Here is a 7,647-nt window from a genome sequence, read left to right on the forward strand (position 1 = left end):
GAAATCAGTTGAAGCAGATGATGTTTTGTTCAGATACAGGGCTTACACAGAAGTGTGTCCTTCCCATTATCAAGGCTGGCCTGTCGTGAGCTGTTGTTTTGTAGCAGATTAGATCCTCCGATGCCTCCAGTGGAGATGCCTCCTGATTCCCCTCCGCGGTGCCAGACAGGCTGTTCCTCCCAGATGGTCCATGTGAATTGCAGGAAGCATCTTTGCTTTGTTCTTTTCCGAATGTCAGATGTATGGAGCGGGCAGGAAGGTGTTGGGATCGGAGAGTTCCCCTCCCCCCGCGACCGTTCCGTCCTGCTTCCTGTAGATAACGGCCAGTAGGAAGTGCTTTCATTTCGAAAGTATTTGTTTTTTCCGGCCGTGGTGGTGGCGTGTTTTCGCGGCCAGACGGTACGAGTCCTATTTCGAGATGTTCGTAACAATTGAAGGAAGTGGCGGAAGCGAATAAAGTGCCAATGTCACCGGAAGTGTCGATGCTGGAAGATGTCACCCAATCATCTGCTATGATCAGTTTGGTGATGGTCTTGTGACTCCGGCAAAAACAATGCCTGGAAGCAGCAAAAGAGTTACGTAATGTGTAACTTTGAAGTCTCATGGTCCTTACAAAATGGCACTAAGCATTTTTGAATCATACAAAGATACATGTAGTGCATCCATTATTTGCCCATAGTAGTTAAATGTATGTGTACAAGTATGGCATGTTAAGTTTAAGTGATTCAATGATACATTGAGATAATATTGTTTAATGTAAATGTTTTTTTTTAAACATATGAAGTACTAGTCTAAATTACTTATGGTAAGAGATTTCAATGAGTTATAAGTTATAAAAGCATGTAGGTAAGGTGTAGATCATTTGGAGGGAATAAAATTCATAAGGAAGACAAACCTAATTCTAATGGGGTAACCTCCATCGACTTTGAAAGACAGTGGGTTTGAGAGATCTCTAGCATAGCACCCCTCAGGTATGCACAGTTTGGTAGCCTGGAATCCAAACGCAATGCGGAGAGAGACTTGGGAGCTATAATAGGTTTGGATTCCAGGCTACAGTTTGGTGCACAGGAGTGCATTATACTGGGGATGTTGGGTTGGAGATCTGTCGGGACGTATCTTTTCATGGTGGCGGAATTATGTACCCTGGTGGAATTATGTTAGTAGATGTTAAGAGTTTCAAAGACAAAAATGAAATATTAGGAAGGAAAGGATTCCCGAAGTGAAAGAATTATGTGTACATATGGCAACAATAAAACTGTAGTTTATGACATTCAGAGATAAATATTGACATCATCACCGGATGATGTAACCATTTTACCTAACTCAAGATTAAACAACATTTTTATTGTCTTGTAAATCTTGCTGTTTGTCCCCACTTCTAGGGGCAATTTCATAACATACAGGTTCAATTTTACAGCACATATACAAGAATGAGTTGTCACTTGATGTATGAATACTTGTACCGTATGTAATTTGAACAAACCCTCTCATAGCGGGGAGAAGCTTGCACACAAAATGAAACAAAACCCATCATGTTATGCAACATTGCTTTTATAATACGCTCTATGCAGGGAGTAATGCAATATTCAAAGATAACCAGCAGAAATGATAAGCTATGCATATGTTAATCAGCAGCTATTTGATTTAGAACAATAGATTTAATAATCATCCTTCTCCTAAGCACCAGAAAAGCTGGGGGTTTGTCTTAGATCCACTGAAAAAGTGGTGGGATCAGCCTCAGCAATTAATAAGCTGTGCAAATTAAGATACTACATTTGATTTCCTGCGTGCAGAAATTAGACATTCCCAAGAGGAGGCAGTAATAAGTCAGGACAGGCTCCGAACTGCAGCGTTGTGATTAGGTACACATCTCTGGAAACTGCATGGTGGAGTTAGTCGGCTGGTGAGATCACACAGTTAGGCGGAAATGCATGGTCCAGGCTTATCTAGGTTTGAGCGTGTCTCACTCCTGCATGATCCTCCCACCGCTCTTGTCTTACGCCCCCTCCAGGCACGACGGTAGATTCAACATGGTGTTTCTTTCCAGCTGATTTGGATTTCGGATTCATCTGCGTGGAGGTAGATATCAGTCCATCGCACCTTCCCGAATACAACAACTTTGCGGCAATTTGTTTCATTTTAGTTCTCTATTGGGATGGTGTGCGGACGGAGATAACCCTCCCGCCTGCAGTAATTAGTGATGTTTTCGTAATCTTTTGCCACCCCGAGGTGTTTTCGCACAATTACGGTTATTGCGGCATTTGCGATGATGAGTTGCCTCTCACGGCAGCTCGCCGGGGTAGGCATATAAACTGTTTGGCCCGAAGCGGGGAGCCGGCGAAATCGACGCCAGGCTTGGGGATTAATGAACTTGAAGCGATGCAGTTTCGCTGCCTGCGAGGGATTCTACGCGCGTTGCGATCTGGGCACGTAAATAACAGGATATCTGGGGGATTGTAGCTTCATAACCGCGGGGGTGCTGGCAGGTTGCGTGGAAAACGCACATCGTTCAAATTGCCAGGCTGGGAGCTTCTGCCCTTTCCTGTATTATTGCCCCATCTCCTTTATGGCCCTGCCGAAAGGCCAGCCAGACAATGGGATTTTCGGAAGAGCCAAACAGGATATTTTAAGGGGTATTTTTTTTCTGTCAGCGTCCCACAAATTGAAAGCTCAAGTTTGTAGGGTGTACAATGTATGTTGTAGTAACTTGCCTTCGTGCATTCTTTAAAGAGATGTGTAGAGTATGGCACATACAAGACACTTTTACGACAATGAGGATGCACAAATCTTTTCTGTTTTGATTAGAAAAAAAGGCAAGATATCATAAACTACCGACTACAAAGAGATCACAGATTAAAGCTTGTCAGAAATACATGATGTATGTGCATTCTGTAAGAGATGACTTTTTTGTGGAGTATGGCACATACAATGTACTTTGCATAATTTTAGGGAATCTTTCTTTTCTCATTTGATTGGAACATAAGAAAGATACTTGATGATACTTGATAAGCCACAGATCTTCAACATAACTTAATACGGAATAAACTTGATTGTTTTCATGCTTGAGTTTAAAGTTTACCTGTTGAGATCTAAATCTGACCACACAAAGATGTACCAGGTAGTGTCTTTCGGAATACCACATAATCCGTAAGCACAGCTTCCCGCTGCTTTATTGCACTTGGATGTGATTTTTATTGCAGCAAATTAGCATCCTTCATTCTGTGTGCTTTCAGCCCGCTCCCAGCTCATTGCCTTGTAAATCAGCCTCAGACTGATGGTATCGTGCTCATGACTTTAACTATTGTGCTGCAAGGCATGCAACCAATTTTGGCTTTTCTAATTGCGGAAGTCGAGGCATAGTCAATCATTTTTATGAATCGAAAAAATTGTTCGTCAGCGGTAAACTCTGCATCTGCTGTTTTACTCTGGTTTCTGCAGTTATGTCACCCTAGCATTTCTAGAAGAGCGAAAATAAAGCAACTGGAAAACGAGTAAGCATGTAATGATTAGCTACAGGTACCTAACCTTAGACCTTGCAGGTATACATGCCAAAACATATATGTTCATGTGTGTTTAATGTTTTTTATACAGTTCATTTTATTCATAGTTTAATCAGTAAGGGACAGGAAGAAAGTCAGTGCACTAGAAAACAGACACGTTGGATACTTTTTGATGCAAGTCCGCCAAGTTTTATCACGTTTTTGCCCCATAACTTTTATATTATTAAAAAGTTCTCATATGCCTACCTCACAGTTGAGATGTATTGGATAGACCAAAGGTTACATATGAGTTTCTTTCATGTGAGACTTTTCTTTATTAATTTCTAGATGTCTTGTACATCTGAGGAAATATCTTTTATCTGGGTGCCTCAGCTTTACGCGTGGTCGAAGTGTCTGTAGCGGGTATGAGTCTCGGTGTGCTGGAGCGCGGGAACGATACCAACTCGTGTCGCCCAAGTTCACATGGATGTAGATTTCGCCCATCCATCCCCGTCACGATCAAAATTAACTGCTGCGGCACCTCCTGCCACCGCGGCGGGATATCCCGGAATCGCTGAATCCCCCGCCTGCAGCGCCGTTTTGTGCTCGTTGCCTGATAAGGAACGGGTCGTCAAGTTCAGCTTAATTTGTTCCCCCCAATATTGGCAACCACTAAATATTAACTCACGGTGTTTTAGTGGAAGGCATGATTGTTAAATGCTTAACTTATCTGAGTCTGTACCTAGCTGGGATATACTTGATTTTCCTGATGGTGTACAATCTCAGAACCGGTGAAACTTCTTACAATTTCTATTGGCAACCACTAAATATTAACACCCAGTGTTTTAGCTAGTGGAAGGCGTAATTGTTGAACACACCAGGATTGGTGTGTGCTTGATCTTTCCTTACAGTGTACAAACTGTACCAGTGAAACTTCTTGCAATTTTTACCTTTTGATATGGGTAGAAGAACACCAGACGCGATCGCATCCTGTTGAAAAACGCCACTTTGATGTATCTGATTGTTCCACTTTTTGCCAATAATCTGTCGGCCGATACCATCTTTCTAGTTAATTACATTTAGATGAGCGAGACACGGCTGCTATTCATACCAGCGGCTGAGTTTCTTACATATGTTGGCTTTGATTAAAAGACAAATCCTCGCGCCAGAGTGTCTCCACCTCTCAATATACATGGAAATGCAGGTGTTATCATCGTATGGCAGAGACAAGGCGCCCAAATGGAACATGACACATTCCATTTATGCACAAGCGCTGATATTTTCCTTCGCTTGACCCCAGAATGAAGCATCTGACATTTCTGTTCTTTGAAACTCCTAAAAGATAGAATATTGCGTCTCAAATGAACTTTGCGCCAAGTTAGAGACATCATCGGTGCCTTAAAGTTCTAAGTAAACTTTGGAAAAAGATCATGAGAGGTAATTTAAGTACCAAGAGATTGATCGACTTTAACTTCTAATCAGATACCGTCGACTGTTCTGGCTGTCTACATGGCATTACGTTATCAGGAAAAATCATCGTTTCTTTTAGAAGCGGAGATACTTTGGCTGCAAAGCTCTTTCCTGAGACAAGGTATATCAGATGTGCAAGTCTACACGGAGAGGGGTCACTGGGATCACTCTGCTGATCTATATATCTCGAACATGATAGGGACTTTGTACATCGTACCTGATGGAGGTCCTCAACATTGATGCATGCATTTCGGAAGAAAAAGATGACGTTCTAAGCTTCAGTAGAGTCTTTGTTTCACTGTCCTTTTAATATATCATATTAAGGAATTCAGAAAAGTAGTTTTAGTAAAGTCCAATCTTGCCTCTAGTTCTAAGTATCGAGATCAGCTTAGAAAAAAAGCAGTAGAAAAGCGAAGAATAATTCTTCAGATGAAGAATTACAGTACACACTGTAGCAACTTCTCGCTTTGAAGAAAACTCATGATTAGCTGGTCCAGGAATGCTTTACATTACTTTAAAAAGACAAGCTTTAATGAGAAGACCTCAGATAAGAAGGGGGAAGACTTGCCAAGAAAGGAAGTCCCCTTGAGACGTCCTACAAGGTGTTTCCACTTAGATGCCCCAGTAGGTGGTTAACCTTGGCCTGGTTTAATCTAACGAGGTTTGACAGGTCCAACCACCCAGTGTGGACAGCTATCTGCACCCCGAATCCCAACTTATTTCTGCTATTCGTGCATCGAGATTTATTCTTTTGATTTATGATGTTAACATTGACAAGTTAGAGACACTGGAATTGGATATGAACACTTAGATAAAATGATGCTTGATAGGGCAATGTTTGGAGTGAAATATGTACTTCTTGTTTCGTCCCGGCTGTTACAGGCCGATAATTGATGATAATAGAATAGAATGAACTTCATTGCACAACAGTGATGCAATTTACAGAGTATGACAACAAGTATTTTCTAATTCTAATTCTAAGAAACAAAGTGTACAGTAATCTATTTTAAACATGGCACCAAAGAGCTGGCAAGAATTCTAAATAGTAGAGTGTATTCTAATCATACTACGAGGAAAATGCTATCAAATATGTTGTAACATTTTCAATGCAGATAGTAATGTTTTGATATTCGTTGTGCATGCATACCTGCTGCAAGATGGTAAAACAAACTTTTTATCTCTCCCTCTCTCCACTGATACAAAGATGTGATAAGACTCAGGCATGATACCAGGACCACCTCTGTAGTTGTTCTACAGAATCCCAAGTATGCCCAGACCGTCAGAGAGTCACTATTAGCAGTGTGGTACACCCACTCTGCGTGAAATGAACTTTTCGTGTCTGTACTGCTGTTAAAAATCACTTTTCTTGCCATGGAGATGATTTTCTCATTTGCCTGGTGTTCCCGAGGGAGCTGAGATTACAGGTATTGAGGAGGGTGGGATGCTATAGGTGTCTACAAATGCTGTCCCAGCATTTATCAGTGGTTAAAAACAACACTGTCACATGCTTCTTTTCTACTTAATGGTACATCAGCCTTGTTGAAGGGAAATCTTTCAAAATGATTTTTACATACATGTGTATACACAGGGTGGACCTTTGTAGCAATTACATGTGCCATGCAAACTGTATCTGGAAAGAAAAAGAGTGATTTGTAGTTTGTTTTAGTACTGTATACAGATGTGATGACATGTTATAACTTTATTGTCATGACAACAGTACACAATTTGATACTTTCTTATGGTCAGCTACCTTATCTACAGAGTGGTAATGAATAATAATGAATAATTGTAATTATATGCAATTATCTTGTCATGACTAGGCATTCTTTCATGTATCAATAATTAGTCACATTGCCAAAAGTGTATGCTACCTGGTGTTCAAGTGCTGTGTAATTCACTCCATGTATGCGAAATACAACTGTAGTGCCCTCTCTCCGCATACTGACACATGTGCGATGGAAATCCGCGGGATCATGACGTCCCCGGAGAGACGTGTCCCCCGAGGACAGCTGGCTCCAGCCTGGCTGAGGGATGCTCGCCCCCTCCTCATCCACAAATCCTACCACAAACACCTCCCTGTCTCACACAGACTCACACAGACATGCCCAGCACATAGGTGTACATGAACTCACACAGACATGCCCAGCACATAGGTGTACATGTACTCACACAGACATGCCCAGCACATAGGTGTACATGTACTCACACAGACATGCCCAGCACATAGGTGTACATGAACTCACACAGACATGCCCAGCACATAGGTGTACATGAACTCACACAGACATGCCCAGCACATAGGTGTACATGTACTCACACAGACATGCCCAGCACATAGGTGTACATGAACTCACACAGACATGCCCAGCACATAGGTGTACATGAACTCACACAGACATGCCCAGCACATAGGTGTACATGAACACAGGAGGGATGCAAGAGCATCGGTTGGACTAGTTAGTCTTATCACTAGCTAAAGCACAGGTGATAGAATGAAAGAAAAAAAAACTCTCTCCAGAAATGTGAAGAAAGGTTATTGTGTTTTAGGTCTGGGGATGATGAAACTTGTGTACATGTAGAAAGGAGGGATAGAAGAGCATCTGTTGGACTAGTTAGTCTTATCACTACGCTAGAGCACCAGTGATACGAGATACAAGTACAGGTAGAATTAACAAATTTGGTTTCATACTGACGGTAA

The 7,647-nt window shown here is 41.7% G+C and overlaps 1 protein-coding gene across 6 annotated transcripts in view; it reads left to right on the forward strand.

Annotated features, from left to right (window-relative positions):
• The window catches only part of LOC136434884 (synaptotagmin-9-like), a 156,786-nt gene that overhangs the window by 6,214 nt on the left and 142,925 nt on the right, over positions 1-7,647 (forward strand). The gene's annotated exons all lie outside the window — the stretch shown is intronic.

Source organism: Branchiostoma lanceolatum, chromosome 5 (genome assembly GCF_035083965.1).
Source record: "Branchiostoma lanceolatum isolate klBraLanc5 chromosome 5, klBraLanc5.hap2, whole genome shotgun sequence".
Lineage (NCBI taxonomy): Eukaryota > Metazoa > Chordata > Leptocardii > Amphioxiformes > Branchiostomatidae > Branchiostoma > Branchiostoma lanceolatum.